Source organism: Loxodonta africana, chromosome 6, assembly GCF_030014295.1.
Source record: "Loxodonta africana isolate mLoxAfr1 chromosome 6, mLoxAfr1.hap2, whole genome shotgun sequence".
Taxonomy (NCBI): Eukaryota; Metazoa; Chordata; class Mammalia; order Proboscidea; family Elephantidae; genus Loxodonta; species Loxodonta africana.
In genome coordinates this window covers 64,676,615-64,692,119 of record NC_087347.1, presented here as the reverse complement: position 1 = coordinate 64,692,119, position 15,505 = coordinate 64,676,615, and positions in this window count along the sequence as shown.

The window sequence follows — 15,505 nt, the reverse complement described above, 5'->3', positions numbered from 1 at the left end:
TGAGAAGAAAAGCTTTTTCTTCAGTTTCACCTGCTCTATGGTCAGAAATAAAATTTAACTTCAAAAAAAAAGTCATAGTATTAAATCTTAATGGCTATTTCTTCTCAGTGAGGTTGGGATGATGGTCTTTAAAGGGTGTTACCAAATTAAAGCTTTGCCAAGTAAGGAAGGTGGAGTTGTGTGGGAATGAGGCTTTGTTTAATCAGGTTGTATAATGTTTTGCTGAGACATGTTGGGAAAAGCAATCCACAGTAATGTGGCCTCAGTATGAAATCACAGTCTGAAACACACCTTATAAAATGTAGAGAACTTTTGTGATCCTCTTTGAAATTTATATAGTAGAAACTCTAGGGAAAATAAACTATTCAATATATTCGTACAGGCCCTTCTCTAACGTTCAAGGGCCTAGAAAAAGACAACAAATAGAGACCCATGCAATATATTGCATTATAAATCATACTAAATGTCTGTAAGTGAAGTATGTTCTTTCCTCCTACCTTAAAAAAAAAATACCTTCAGGCAAAGTTCAAATTTAGAATTTTTTCATTCTTTGGAGTTCATGCTAAAAAGTGGAAATGCTGGGAAAGCCTGTTCCAACCCTCATAGCCCAGCCTCCTCCTCTTCCCACCCCCAACTACATCCCACATGGTGAGAGGTCTCAAGAGCATGCATTGGGCACCCTGCCCCTATACCCAAACCCCATCCATACCTCTTGTAAATAGCTGCCACTCAGGCATATCTCAGGCCTAGGGATGTCCATAAGATAGAACAGCCCATGTCTGAGAACAGACCTGGGGAAGAAGCTGAACCAGACTTCTAGTCATTTGGGTAGGGAATCCTGGGATTCCTGGAAGCCAGAGAAGGTAGAGAAAGGGGTGTGGCACAGGCTCTGAGTGGGCACAATCCATTGATCCCTGGATTCTTTTTCCTGTGCAAAAACTGTAGCCAAAGGAAGGACAGAGATTCTCTGAAGCATAGGGTCCAGAACAGAGGCCCCTCTTTCCTGGGTTGTCTATATATCCTTTCTGTTATCTATATATCTTTTGAAAGTATATATATATCTTATGAAAAAAAAAATATATATAATCGTGTATTATCTTACCTAATCAAACCAAACTCATTGCTGTCGAGTCAATTCCGACTCATGGTGACCCTACAGGACAGAGTAGAACTGCCTCAGGGTGTTTCTCAGGCCGTAGTCTTATGGAAGCAGATTGTCACATCTTTCTCCCATGGAGAGGTTGGTGGGTTCCAATGACTAACCTTTTGTTAGAAACCAAACGCTTAACCACTGCACCACCAGAGCTCTATATCTTACATAATAGAGAGGTATAATGTTATGAATAATCCAAAAGAATGAGTAATACAACATATTTGTGGTTGGGATGCACTACAGTGGTTGCTTGACTATGGATATCTGAATATTTCAGACAAAATGTTATGTTATGAAATAATGAGACTGAAGTCTCTTTCCGGAAGGCCTGGAGAGTTGTCAAGTTTCTCTGGAGTATGTCTCAGTGGATGAACTTCATCTTGCTCCTTACTGCTCTGCCTTGTGGGAAGGAAGAGCATTATCTCCTGCTGAGCAAAGCCTAGCAAGGGGCTAACTTGGGGATGCCACTTTCTTTAAGTAGTTCTTTCCTCTTTCATTGGTGGCTTCACATCCTCTTCCTCTGAGTGTCCTTTCTTTTCTTGCATGGACTTTGGAAAGAGTTTACTTAAAACTTCATAACCCTTTAATCTCATGAGCTGCCAGCTATTCTTGGCATTAGAGAAAGCTGAAGCTCAATCTTTAGTAGTTCAAACAAAAGATATTGAAGCCCTAAACTGTATTTACTTTTGTGAGATGATAGTCACAGAAGATAATCATAAAAATGAACATATGTGTTGAAACAATTACTTTTTATATGTGAAAGTGTCTTAGAAAAGAGTGGTAATGTTTTAGCTAGAGTCTGTCTAGAGAGGGGAGAAGTCAAAGATTCAAGTGTATGTAATACCAGTAGCTGTCAAAGTATGTAAGATGAAGTAAAGTCATTCTCAATAAAGTGAATCATCAGATGAATGAGCAGGTATTACAAATACATGTATGTGAACTACTCAGGTTTAATGCTATACTTAACAGTCCTGGATGACTTGAAGTTGTGAATTTAATCTGCTGTGATCTGATTTGCCAGAATTTGTAATGAGACCAGGTATTTTACTAATATTTTATTTCAGTGATCCACACTCTGGATCATGATGATTGCAACTATTTATAGGTTTCCTTATTATCTAGCCATGTTGTCAAACATTTCATTACTCTGTGAGGAAGAAAACGGGTAATTGCCATAGGTAAATAAGCAGAAGTGAGCAAGAGTGGAAGCTCCAGGGGTACAAGGATGCCTGGCTTAATTACTACCCTTAATCCAGATCCCAGAATGGGCCTGGCCCATAGTATGGTCCTCAGTAAATATTTGTTAACTATCAAACAGAATAAGTGAATATATGGAAGTAATGTCTATCAAGTACCAACTCCCGCCCAGGGATTAGTGTTTTGTTTGACTAGTTTAATTAAGGTCTGATATGTTTTATAGCATTAAATCCTTTGTTATAGATGAATAAACTGAGGATCAATGAGGTTAAGTAACTTGTCCAAGACAATAGAGCTTGTAAAATGATGGACTCACCTACCAACTACTGTCATTCTTATTATTTCCATGTCCTCATAATGTTTATACATTTCACAAGTTTAAATCTTGTTTGCTCTAATCGGTATGTCAAGAGTATAATAGGTATGTATGATCAGTAACTTTCTTTCGAAACTAGCAGCATAGTTTAAATAGGGAAGTTGGTAATCTGTCATCTAAAATGGCAATCCTGTCTAAGTGGTCCTGGTTCCTCTGTCTCTGCTTTGGTGAGAGGCAGAATTCCCAGGCAGACTTCTGACCACTTTCTGGTAGCAAGCTATACTCAAGGGCCCGTGACAGCCACACGTAGCAGGAAGAACAAAGTAGAGCAGAAATCAAATGATCTCTGCCCTTCTCTGTCACCTGCTCTCCAGAATCTTCCTTCCAGCTCTCTCTGACTTTTTGGACTCCAGGCCTCGGTTACCCAGAATGATGGTCTTTGCCAGCTACACTTGGCCTTACCTGACTTCCCTGGACTTCAGCCTAAAGAATAACAACTTTGTGCCCCTCCCAGCCTTGTTTGTACCTCCCATAGCCTATCTGAGGTTCTTGAAGCCTGGTATCTGCCAGAACCCACCTGGCTGGTTAGACTCCTGGCTGTGTTCTCCTGGCCTGGGTAACCTCATAACCACCTAAGCAATGAACTAAAGAAAACCTTAGAAATTCTGGAAAATAAATGAGCTCTTATTCTAAACTGTATTTTCCATTACTATTTTATAATATAAAAAAAAAACTATAGATGGGCCTGACAGATGAACCTTCAAGAATGTAATGAATATCTTATGACCATTTTCTTTAACCTACAGGTACCAAATAGTTGCAAAGGGACTGTAGTTAGTGTCTGTGTGTGTGTGTTGGATCATTCTGGTTGTTTTGCTAAGATGTTTGATGGTACTTTGAGACAGAATGAAACGGCCTTGCAAAAAACAAAATGAAATGTGAATTGTAAATATTGATCAAAACCAAACAAGCCCACATTAGATACTGTTCCTGCCATTAGCAACAAGCATCTTTCTATGGCATGACATGCTGACTGCCACAGTTTAAAGAGCAGTTAAAAACATTGTCACGTATTTTTGATGTCTTTAGGGATATTGGCAAGATGATACATATCAGGTCATCCAGGACAGAGAAAGAAAAATGTTTACTGGCTTACCTGACGGCTTGAGCTGAGGTTACCCATGCTGTCTCACTGTAAAATGATACGTACTGAAAAATATGTTAATCTTCGTAACCATAAAAACCATTTCAAAAGTCCTCATGGGAAAGGTAACTAAAGTGTTTTCTAGTTTCTAACCTGCGAAACTGAACAGCAGACAGATAAAATCTGGGAAGTTGTTCAACTGAACTAATTTGTTTAACACCTGATAATAAATATTTAATTAAAATTTTGCTGACAAAGTTTGGAATAGTAGAGAATGTCAGAATATCTCAGACACTTAAAGGTACTTTCTGACTGTATCTAGATTAATTTATATAGAAAAAAATATTTTTCTTGAAGATTCCAGAGTAAAACTGTTGGCATCTGGGAGTTATGTGAATTCACTTGGAGGTGGTATACGAAATGAGCCATTGACTGGGAACAAAAATTCTACTTGGCCTCTGCTTCTAGTTTTGCCAGTAACTCATTTGGTAAGCTTGGGTAAGACATTTGACCTGCTTTGGCCTTAATTTTTTTCTTTGTAAATGACAGACCGGGTTGTAATTCGTCAGCTCAATTAAAGCTATGAAATCATCTGATCTTTCTGTAAATTTCTTTCAAAATACACATTGCTTTTTTATTTATGTCTGGGCCTACCTTAAAGGTGTTACTGGACCTTATCCAATCATAGCTTCAGCAAACAATACAGCCACAGAAAGGCTACTTGCGTCACTTGGTTTTATTTTTTCACTCTCAAACAATACCTGGCAAATAAAGAAAGGTTTCTGAACTGTGATTGGCACGATGAGACATGGTCAGCTGCATCGAGAATTTAAGCAAACTATATACATTGTCAGGGTACAGAATGAAGGTGAGGGCCGATTTGCAATTACCTGCATTTGTGAACCAAACCAATGCTGTAAATTGTGGGTGTGAGGCAAACGCCAAAAGCCCAACTGTATAACACAGTTCCTTTATGCATACATCTAGTTTTGTTATTTTAGCTTAATTTTGGTCCTTTCCTACTCACTGACTTTTCTACTAGAATGCACACAGACTCAGCAACTTTTTCTAGCCCTCTGCCTCCTAGAATTTCTATTGGCATTTGTTGTTGTTTTTGTTAGTTGCCATTGAGTTGATTCCAACTCATGGTGACCCCACGTGTGCAGAGTAGAAATGCTCCATAGGGTTTTCAAGGCTGTGACTTGTCAGAAGCAGGTCTCCAGGCCTTGCTTTGGAGGTCCCTCTGGGTGAGTTTAAACCACCAACATTGGGGTTAGTAGTCCAGTTTTTAACATTTGCATCACCCGGGGACTCCCTATTGCATTTACTATTCTTCGTCCTTGGCACTCTCTCTTCCAGGTTACTGTAAAAATACCAGTGTTCTATCCTGGCTCTCACTCTTCTCTCCATGCCTTAAATTTAGTCCTAATACAAGATATATTCCTAGACTCGTTACACATCTATATTGAATCTCACTCCCTTGGAGTTTTCTTGATTTTAATCAACACATTGTGTGGCAACTCTTTATTCGGTTACACATATGGTCACCATTAGTTGGAGCCGACTTCACTATAATGAACAATGATAAAAACAATATGTGGACAACTCCAAAATCAACATCTTTATCTTTGATCTTTTTTTGTGAGGTTTAAAACTAACTGCCCACTGGCCATATTCTTATTCATTCATTTATTCAATAGGACATGTACTATGTAAAGGCTCTCTTAGGTATAATGGGGTATTTGAGAGTTTTTTTTTTTTTATGTTATGTCAAGAAAGAAGTGGTATATGATGTGTCTCCGTACTTGCTGGATATTTAAAAAGCATTCTCCGTTTGTTTTAGGGTAAATTAGAGATTCTATTTTTTAGAAAGGTAATGACTCACATTAATTTTTTCTGGTTTAGAAATTGTTGAGGAGAAACAGCGTTTAAGAATAAGGTTTTGGGGGCTTTTAGAATTGTAAATCTTTAATTCAAAAGAATCTCATCCTTGTGCCTAAAACAGATAAGATGCAAATGTACTGACATCACATGAAACATGTCTGTAGCCGAAATGCTCACTCTTCTTCTTACCTCCGGCACCCTAAACCCCTTTCCATCCCTAAAACCTTCACCAGCTTTCCCTATCTCTATTTATGATACTATCGTTCCTCTGGTTACCAGACCTTAAAATATTAGAGGCACCCATGGCTTTTCCCTTTTCCTCTTCCCCTAGATTCCCATGTCCTATCAGACATCAAATTCTAGGATTCTTATTTTGTATTATCTTTCAAACTTATTACCTGCATTCTCTCTGCCACTGCCCGAGTCAGTGCCCTTATTCCCTTGTGTCTGCAATACGACAGCAGTCTACTAGCTGCAGTCTCAAACCCATAACCCCCTTCTAAATCCCTACTGAAACCTGCCAACTGAATCTTCATATAGCATTTTACATGACACTTCCAAAAATACAGTAGCTCTCCAATGACTAGAAATGAAGCCTGACCCCCACGATGTATCTGATCTCTTCAAGAAAACTTAAACTACTGTGTTTAGAAAAAGAACAGGAGTTGGTTAGAATTGTAATGTAAGGGGAATTTTGAATCTTAGCATAGTTTGTTTTTGTTTGTTTAGTCTCCTATCTGCAGGTCTGTTGGGAGATCATTCTTTCCTGCAGCCAAACAGAAATAGGAATGCAACAACCGTGGGAATGTATTTTTAGAAAAAAATAGATTGACAAAGGGAATAGGAAGTGCAGAAAGCGGAGGGATCTGGACTTCCTCCTGAGTGTGCTTTGGTTGCTCCTGGATCATACCATGATACTCTGTATGCCTAGTGAGGTAACATCTTGAATGAGAGCATTTAGTGTAAATGTCAGACTACAAAGGAACCACGCATTTCATGTGTTTGTATAGTAAGGCCTATGAGAAAGACAATGATTTAAGTAAGAAAACTATAAATATTCTGGATATTTGATTTAAAAAAAAAACTTGCAGTCAAGTTGGTTCCAACTCATAGCAACCCTATAGGACAAAGCAGAACTGCCCCATAAATAGGGTTTCCAAGGCTGTAATCTTTACGAAAGCAGGCTGCCACATCTTTCTCCCTTGGAGCTGCTGGTGGGTTCCAACCACCAACCTTTTGGTTAGCAGCCTAGCGCTTAACCACTGTGCTACCAGGGTTTCTTGGATATTTGATATTTCTCATTAAATCAGAATAAAGTATCCTAAAAACACATTTTAAGAAATAATTGTGCTTATTACAGTCCTTTTTGAATCTGTACAATTTATACTAAATAGAAACAAATGTACTGCCTCATGACACTTCCTGAAAACTGAAAACACATGAGCAAGGTCTTCAGCTATAATAGCCTTACGTTATCTAGTACAACTGACAAACTCAATCCAATTATTTGAACCATACTCTAGAAGTTATGAAATAAAGTGGAGTGTAGTTGAGAATTTATGAGTGCTCTGGAATGAGACTGCCCACGTTTGAATCATGTCTCTGCCCCTTATCAGCTGTGTGTACCTGGGCAAGTTACTTAAACTTTCTGTGCTTCAGCTTCCTTATCTACATGGCTAATAGCAGTACCTACCTCACAGGGTTGTAGTGAAGAGTAAATGAGATAGCACACTTAAAGTGCTTGTAAAAAGCACCAAGTACATATCTGAGCACTTATTACCAATCCTGAAACACTGTTATATTTACTTTACAAATTACGAAATTGAGCCTTAGAGAGGTTGCAGCTTGCCCAAAATAGTTCTGCTACTAAGTGCTACAGACTCTGATGTTGTTGTTAGGTACCGTCAAGTCAGCTCTGAGTCATAGCGACCCCATCTACAATAGGTCAAGACACTGCCCTACCCTGCATCATCCTCACAATTGTTGTTATGCTTGAGCCCATTGTTGTAGCCTCTGTGTCAATCCATGTTGTTGATTGACAGACTCCGCAACTCCAAAACCTGTGTTCTTTTCCACACTGCCTCATTGCCTGTGTATTGCTGGAGATATGCTAATGATAAAACTCAGGCTCTGCCTTCGAGGATAACACTTTCAATAGGGAGACAAACAGGAAGCGAGTGGTCAAGTCTGCATAGGTGCTGAGGAAGCATCCTCGAAGCGGTATTTAACTCAGCCTTAAAAAAAAAAAAAAAAATTTTTTTTTTTAAAAGGGCTGGAAAGGATTTCATAGAAGTGTAGAGCTGAGCCAGGTCTTAAGGTGTGGGCAGGAATTAGACCATGGGCTTGGGTGGGGTGGAAAGTGTTCTCGGCAGAGGACAAAGCATTGCAAAGGAGTGGAGAGGATGTTCTACAGGCAAATATACAAAGGCTATGAGAGAGGACTTGGGATGTTTAGTATTTGCAATAGGTCAGTTAGGCTGGAGCACAGAATTGGACTAGAGGTGGGGCCCAGTTCTGAAGGGAGAAATTTGAAGCAGTTATTTTCTTCCAACCATGGAAATACAAGTCGAGGAGAAGAGGTCGTACCAATGCTTGTACACAATGAAGTATATACAGGTATAAAATAATGATTAGCCTTACATGTGTAAGCTGGTACTCATTTACCTTGAGGCATAGGTTAAAATACTTCTAAATATAATGTGTGTGCTTTAGGCCTGGGGAGGTCTGATGTTTCTATAGGTAGCATATACTTTGCAGGGAAATAACCTCATTAACAATTGAGAGAAATACTCTCTACCTCCCTTTTCCGAGTATTCTTTCCTAAGGAAAGTAATCTACATTAGAATTATATGTTCATTTTCCTTTGTTTCCAATAGAAAAGCACCTTCCTGACTTCATGTGTGAAAAAATGTTATTTCTAGTGTTTTAATCTCACTGTTCTCATGGCAGTAGATCAACACCTATAAACTGAGATACACTCAACTACCTATAATGTGGCTGCAGAGAAGTGTTGGTTTAAGGGTCTCTTTTATAGGGTCGCTATGAGTCGGAATCGACTCGACGGCACTGGGTTTGGTTTGGTTTTGGTTTTGGTTTTTAATTCTATTCCTAAAGTTAGGTAGATTCTAATAGTTAGCGGAAGTTTATTATTAAAAATGTTCACTAAAATGTATTAAAGTATAATCGCAGGTAGTCACTTTAGGAAATTTCAGCATAGCCCATTCCTTACCTTTAAAGACTCCATCTCATACCTCCCTGGATAATTTTTGGAAAAGTTATTTGTATGGTACCAGTATGTTGAGAAACCATGTATTTTAGCAGTATTATCATCAGTGATGGTAGAACCCCTTGCGATATAGCCTTCAACCCAACTTAACCAGCAGAGTGTGTACTAAGTGCTGGGTACTGTGTTAAGTGCTAGGAATACCAACAATAAGATATAACTCTGCCCTCAAAGAGTTCATTTGATAGGTATAAGAAATAAAAAATATCTATGATGTACTGTAATAAGTACTATAATAAATGTATGCATTAAATCCCTGCCAGACTTGAGAATCCAAAGAGGACACTTCCGAACTTGAAGGGAAAAAAATTATAATTAAGCAATTTAGTATGATTTTTTTTTCCCCTCCGGTAACTAAATGTCAGAGGGTTGAATCATTTTATATAGGTCAGAAAGACATCTGATTAGCACTAACTTGTCTAGTGTTTGATCCTAATTCAAATGAGTGATGATATTCCTGGAATTGTTGATTCTCTTATCTTTTAAAACATGCTGGTCTCCCTTACAAGTGTTTTAAAAATGCAAATTATGTAATATGCATCTGCTTAAGCAGAAAGATTTCTTTAGCTTATGCAATATATCATAAAATGTTTTTAAAGTCAAGTCACTCGCTAATCTGTGATAGTGTTCTTAAGAATACTTAATGTGGATATCATAATGTAGACAAATTAAGATCGTCTTGAGACTCTGAAAGGTACAAAACATATTCCTCTAACACTGGGAAGCAACATTTTGCTGCCTTTAAAGTAGAACATTTTAAGGTAATTCTGTGAGCCATCTGTCGCTGCAATCTGAATGCTTAAATTTATTATTATGGATAAATCACAATTTTTGATCTAAACAGTCTTTCCAAACCCAAATCAAACCCACAGCCATAGAGTCGATTCTAACTCATAGCCTTTACATTAAAATAATTTAATAGAATGCCTTTTGGCTAACCTGAGTCAGAATTATTTCCAACTAATTGTGGAGAATTTCAGGTTTAACGTTCCCTCTACTTTTAAAGGTAAATGTGCCACCAGATTCCATCATTAACAATACTGTTATGTGTCACTTCTTCAACTCATTACTTTTCTTTCCCGACTTCCTCATCCCCAAGTGGCAGTGACTTGAACTGGCCACTGATTTTATAGTAAATCAGTGGAATTATAGGATATGGGGTTTATATCTCATTAAAAAAATTAGTGCCTGTCTATTTTTCAAGTTGTAGAAGAGGAGAAAAGAAAGAGTACTGCCTCCACAGATTGAGATATACACTGTTAAAATGTACCAAATTCATTCCAAACATATTTGTGACAAAATTAACTGTTTATAGTAAAAATAGGGGGCATAAATAATAGATGTATTTCCAAATTTCCCCACATGTTAGAAACACGAATAACTTTAGTTTATTGTATTTAGTTTATATTAGAAAAGATATCCTCATATGTTTGAAGGCATTTTACATATGAATGTTTGAACAATTCATTGTTTATAATAATATATTGTCATTCACTTGTAGATGAAGATGCTTTCCATTTATATGGTGCTTTCCCACATATTTGACCTCCACAATCCTCACAGTAACTATGGAGAGTAGGAAGTGTGGCTAAATCATCTTTGTCAAGTAGAGAAAATATAAAAATTTATATGTTCTACAGCAGAGGTCAGAAAACTATGGCCCACAGGCCAAATTGGACCCACTGCCTGTTTTTTTGGAACAGAGCCCTGCTACAATGGTAGAATTGAGTGGTCGTGACAGAGACCACACAGCCTGCAAAACGTAAAATATTTACTATCTGGTCTTTTACAGAAAAGTTTTTTGGATCCTGTTCTACAGCAATTTGTCCTTAATCATATTTAAGAAAGCATCATTTTACTTTATGATGTAAAAATTAATAACATATGATACTTTATATACATATTTTTAATAAGAAACCTATATACTACAAGAGGTGATACATACTATTTGACAGCATTTTATATTAATATTTTATTTTATGATATAGTGTTATTTCATTTTTGATATAGGGCGCATCATATCAAAACATGCATGTTTACAATAAAATAACCCAGGGAAGGGGGGTTTATTTATCGATAATGATGTAACTCAGAGAAGAGTGGAAAAAAAAGTCTCTTCTTAAAGTGAAACTAATACAGTTGTTCTAATTTAGTATGGCATGCAATTCCGTCCCTATCAGCATTTCAGCCTAGCTTGCACTAAAAAAATAAATAAATAAAATAAGCTACTTCTTAATAGAAAACAATTGCCAGATAATTCTTACAGCCTCAGAATTTGTACAGCCTTATAAATTTATAAGGTTGATTTAGCTTTAATTTTAAGGAGATTTACCCTTGAACACGGATATCTAGCTTTCCTTTAGAAACATCCTTTCTAGACAAGATGTGTTACGCTTCTATGATACCTAATATAAGTGCACCAATGATAATCAACAGCGCTGGAACGCACAACTTGACTAAATATAGATTTTTCTGGAGGGTATATATCTTTAAATTATTTTCTGTCCTTTATTTTCCTTCTCTTAAATTATTTAACTTTGGAAAATTAGAAAAATCAAACTATCCTTTAATATTGCTACAAATTAGAGGGGAATCTAGTTTGGAGTACAAATTAACACAGCGAAGTTAGAAGGTTTTTAGGTGAGAACACGACATTTTAACTGATGCTTTGCTTTTGGTTTTTATTTCGATGCATTTGAGCTATAAAAAAAATAATGGGAATCTTTTTCTTAAAGCTACCAAAAATCAACATCTTTCTAAAAAAGAATGGCTTTCAAGTTTCTTTCCATGGACTTTTTATACTTCTTGTGGGCCTTATCAATAGCAATTATGTTCAAGTGTTTATGGGTGGCATTTCTTCTATAAAGGCAATATGTCTTCCCGTGTTTTCCTCTATTTACTCATCTTCCATTGTAAATTTAAAGCTTAATTAAGCCAAACAAAAACATTGATAGTCTACTAATACAGTCTGAGAGGAAATCTTTTTCTTATTTGATATTCTCCATTAGTTTGGTACTAGATACCCTTCCTCAAGAACTGGTCAATTGAGTAGCGGTGAGATTTAAAAATCTATTCCATTTTCTCGGTTTCCACCTCAGCTTATACCTCAAATATTTCAACAGCTTTCTAGCTGATTCTCTTTAAGAATAAATATAATTTTTTTTTTTTTTAAATCTTACTTCTTTACCCTCTCCCTTACCTTCAGGCTTTCTCGAGTCAAAATTACTCTTCCCACAGTTGCCAGACTTCTCTTTTTCTACGCTTCTGACTCATGGCTACCCCACGTGTGTCAGTAGAGCTGTGCTCTATATGGTTTTCAGTAGCTGATTTTTTGGAAATAGATGGCCAAGCCTTTTTTCTGAGATGCCTTTGGATGAACTTAAACCTTCAACCTTTTGGTTAGCAGACAAATGCATTAAACATTTGTAGACCACCTAACAACTCCATCTTTTTATAGCAAGTGTTTTTAAAGTTGGTTGGTATTGGTTCTGTTGGAGGCTAGACAGAAAGTGTGTCCAAGAATTTCTAATTGATTTTCCAGCCCCCTCCTCCCAAAATTTCCCTTTTGATTTGTTTTGTAAACATATTAGATTTTTGCTTAAGTTGCATTTGAAGAAAGGGAAAAGTTACTTGGTAAGAAGAAATTTGAAAATCACTGTTTTATCATTTGTCTCTCTGGGCAAGATCCAGCAGTGATGCCATACTGTGTCAAATGTGTATTAAGCTTGGTTAGCCTTTTACTACTTCACTACATGGTGCCTCCATCCAGGCAGGTGGCTCTACATATTCCATTTCATTCTACCTTGTTCCATAAATTTGTTTTTCCTGCCTCTTGACTTACGCTGTTCTTTTGCTCCCTTCTGCCCTATCAAATTCTATCTCTCTTCAAGAGTCAGTTCAAGATTATTTCCGCCATGAAAACATTCCTTGGTAATCTCATTATACATTGGCTATGCTAGTTCTCTGACTTCCATGAGTATTTATGTATTTAAAAAAGTGTATGTATATTATAGACAAATGTTATGTATATAGTTGGTTGCAGTGAAAAGAACACTAGATTGGGAGTAGGAAGATTTCAAGCCAATGTCAGTCCAGCCATATGCCAACAGTGAGACCTTGAATCAAAACTTCACCTCTGATATTAAGTGGAGGTAACACCTGCTCCACTTCCCTAACAGGGTTATCATAAGGACAAAAGGAGAGGATGGATCCAAAAGTGCTTTGAGATATATACTATGATAGTTATCATAATATTTGAATTGATACTTCTATGAATGTTTTTGTAAGTCACGTATAAATATTCACTAGAAATTCCTTATGAATAATTTTAAAAATAAATATTTCTAAATATATACATATGCATACGCACATATACGAACTGGGTTTTCTATTGAGATTTTCATGTTATCAATCTATTTTCTAAAATTAAAAAGACTAGCAATGTCAACACTTGTTTTAATTAAGCCAAATGGACGTCTAAAGGCATTTTTCTATTGAGACGTGAGTCAAATTTATCTGATGGAGAAACCAGGAATTCTAAAAAATTTATAGACCTTGGCAGTGACATTTAGGTGTCCAGCAGTCGGAAACAGCAACAGTTTATTTAGCAGGTTGCTCTGAAGCAAATGGAACTTACTGTTTTGGTATTTTGCTGACATTTTTTTTTTTTTTCCATTTACAAATGAACCAGTGCCCTGTAGAAACAGTTTCAAAATATAGCCAAACTCAAATGTCCTAATTTTACCAATATATTTTATTAACTGGAATTGTAGTACTTTGAACGGTATTTGCCTGACACTGGGTTTGTGTATTTCTTCACACATTCTGCTAAATGAACACTCGCCAAAGCAAATATCTGAAAGATATTTATACCAGATTGTTTCTATGTAGGAACACCATGTTACACTACTTGCTTCCTTGAAGTAATACAGATTAGAAGTTGTAAATGTTGAACACAGACTCTGGTTACTTTTATTGAAATGCTGCCTCAAAGTAGATTTTCAAAACTGCAATGTACTGATAATAAGAGGCAATCACAAACTAAAATATAAACAAATCACAATAATTTCTTCAAATCTTTAATATAACCTAGATACTAATTTTTACCAAAAATTTTAAACCATTTTTTTTCCTAAGAAAGTTTCTAAAAATATTGACCTGATATAGCAATAGAACATTATAATTGTCCAGGCATTTTTTTTTTTTTTTTGGCATTCATTTTGAATGCTGCTTGCATTATGAGGCTTTTCATTTTATATGAATGGGCTCTGAAGATCAAGTTCATTGTTTTGAAATTTGAAGAAAGAAATTTGTTCAAGCCTGCACAATGAGAGGGTGGTACAACCAAGGCAAAGGTTCCTGCTGTTTCTACAGAATCCTCCAGAACTCCTCTGAGGAGCCAAGTAGCTACGAGTGGGGCTGTGGAAGGGGCAAGCAAGCAGGACTCCTCACCTTCCCCCTCACACACTGTACTTTCTTTAACAAGAGCCACTTGTCTTGCACCTGTTTCACGTATTTGAAACTCAGAGAAAGAATAAGTTTGAAAGAACAAATTCAAAAACTCTGCATTACCATATGCACCATGGGGGGAAAAAAGAGGTTACATGAGGACCCAAGTCTGAAAGGACATGGCTATTGTTATCTATCATGAAAAAGCCTAGAACTTGGGTAAGGGAAAGGATGTCCTGAATGGAGTTTTTTGTATACATAAACCCTTGCTTTATTTATTTATTGATTTATTTTAATACTTTGTTGACTTTTCTTTCTCCCCCCATCCCTCTCTCTTTCTCTCTCTCCCTCTCCTTCTGCCTATCTCGCTCCTATCTGGTACTTTAACTGTGAACCCTAGCTGCCCTGGCTTCCCCAGACTCTCAGTTCCATCTCTTCAAATTGGGCTGCCAGTCTTTGTCATGAAGAGTTCCTTGTGCATAGCATCCTGGAAAATTTCTTCAGGCAGTGAGCTGGGATCATTGCAGGGCTCCCCTCATTTGTCCCCCATCTTTAAGATATCACTGTCCTTTGTTGCCTGATGTCTAATTTTTTTTCTACTTGTCCAAACTCATTCTTTTTTTTCTTATAATTTATTTTATTGTATTTTTTATTGTACTTTAGGTGAAGGTTTACAGAACAAACTAGTTTCTCATCAAACAGTTAGTACACACATTGTTCTATGACATTGGTTAATAACCCCACGATATGTCAACACTCTCCCTTCTTGACCCTGGGCTCCCTATTACCAGCTTTCCTGTCCCCTCCTGCCTTCCCATCCCTTTAGTCTTGTTTTGTTCCAGGGGCCTGTTCAATCTTTGGCTGAAGGGGAAACTTCAGGAGGGACCCCATTTCTGAGCTGAAAGGGTGTCTGGGGGCTGTAATTTATTTTATTGTTGTTGTTGTTGGAATATACACAGCAGAACATAAGCCAATTCAACCATTTCTACATGTACGATTCAGTGACATTGATAACATTCTTCAAGTTGTACAGCCATTCTCTCCCTCTATTTCTGAATTATTCCTCCTTCATTAACATAA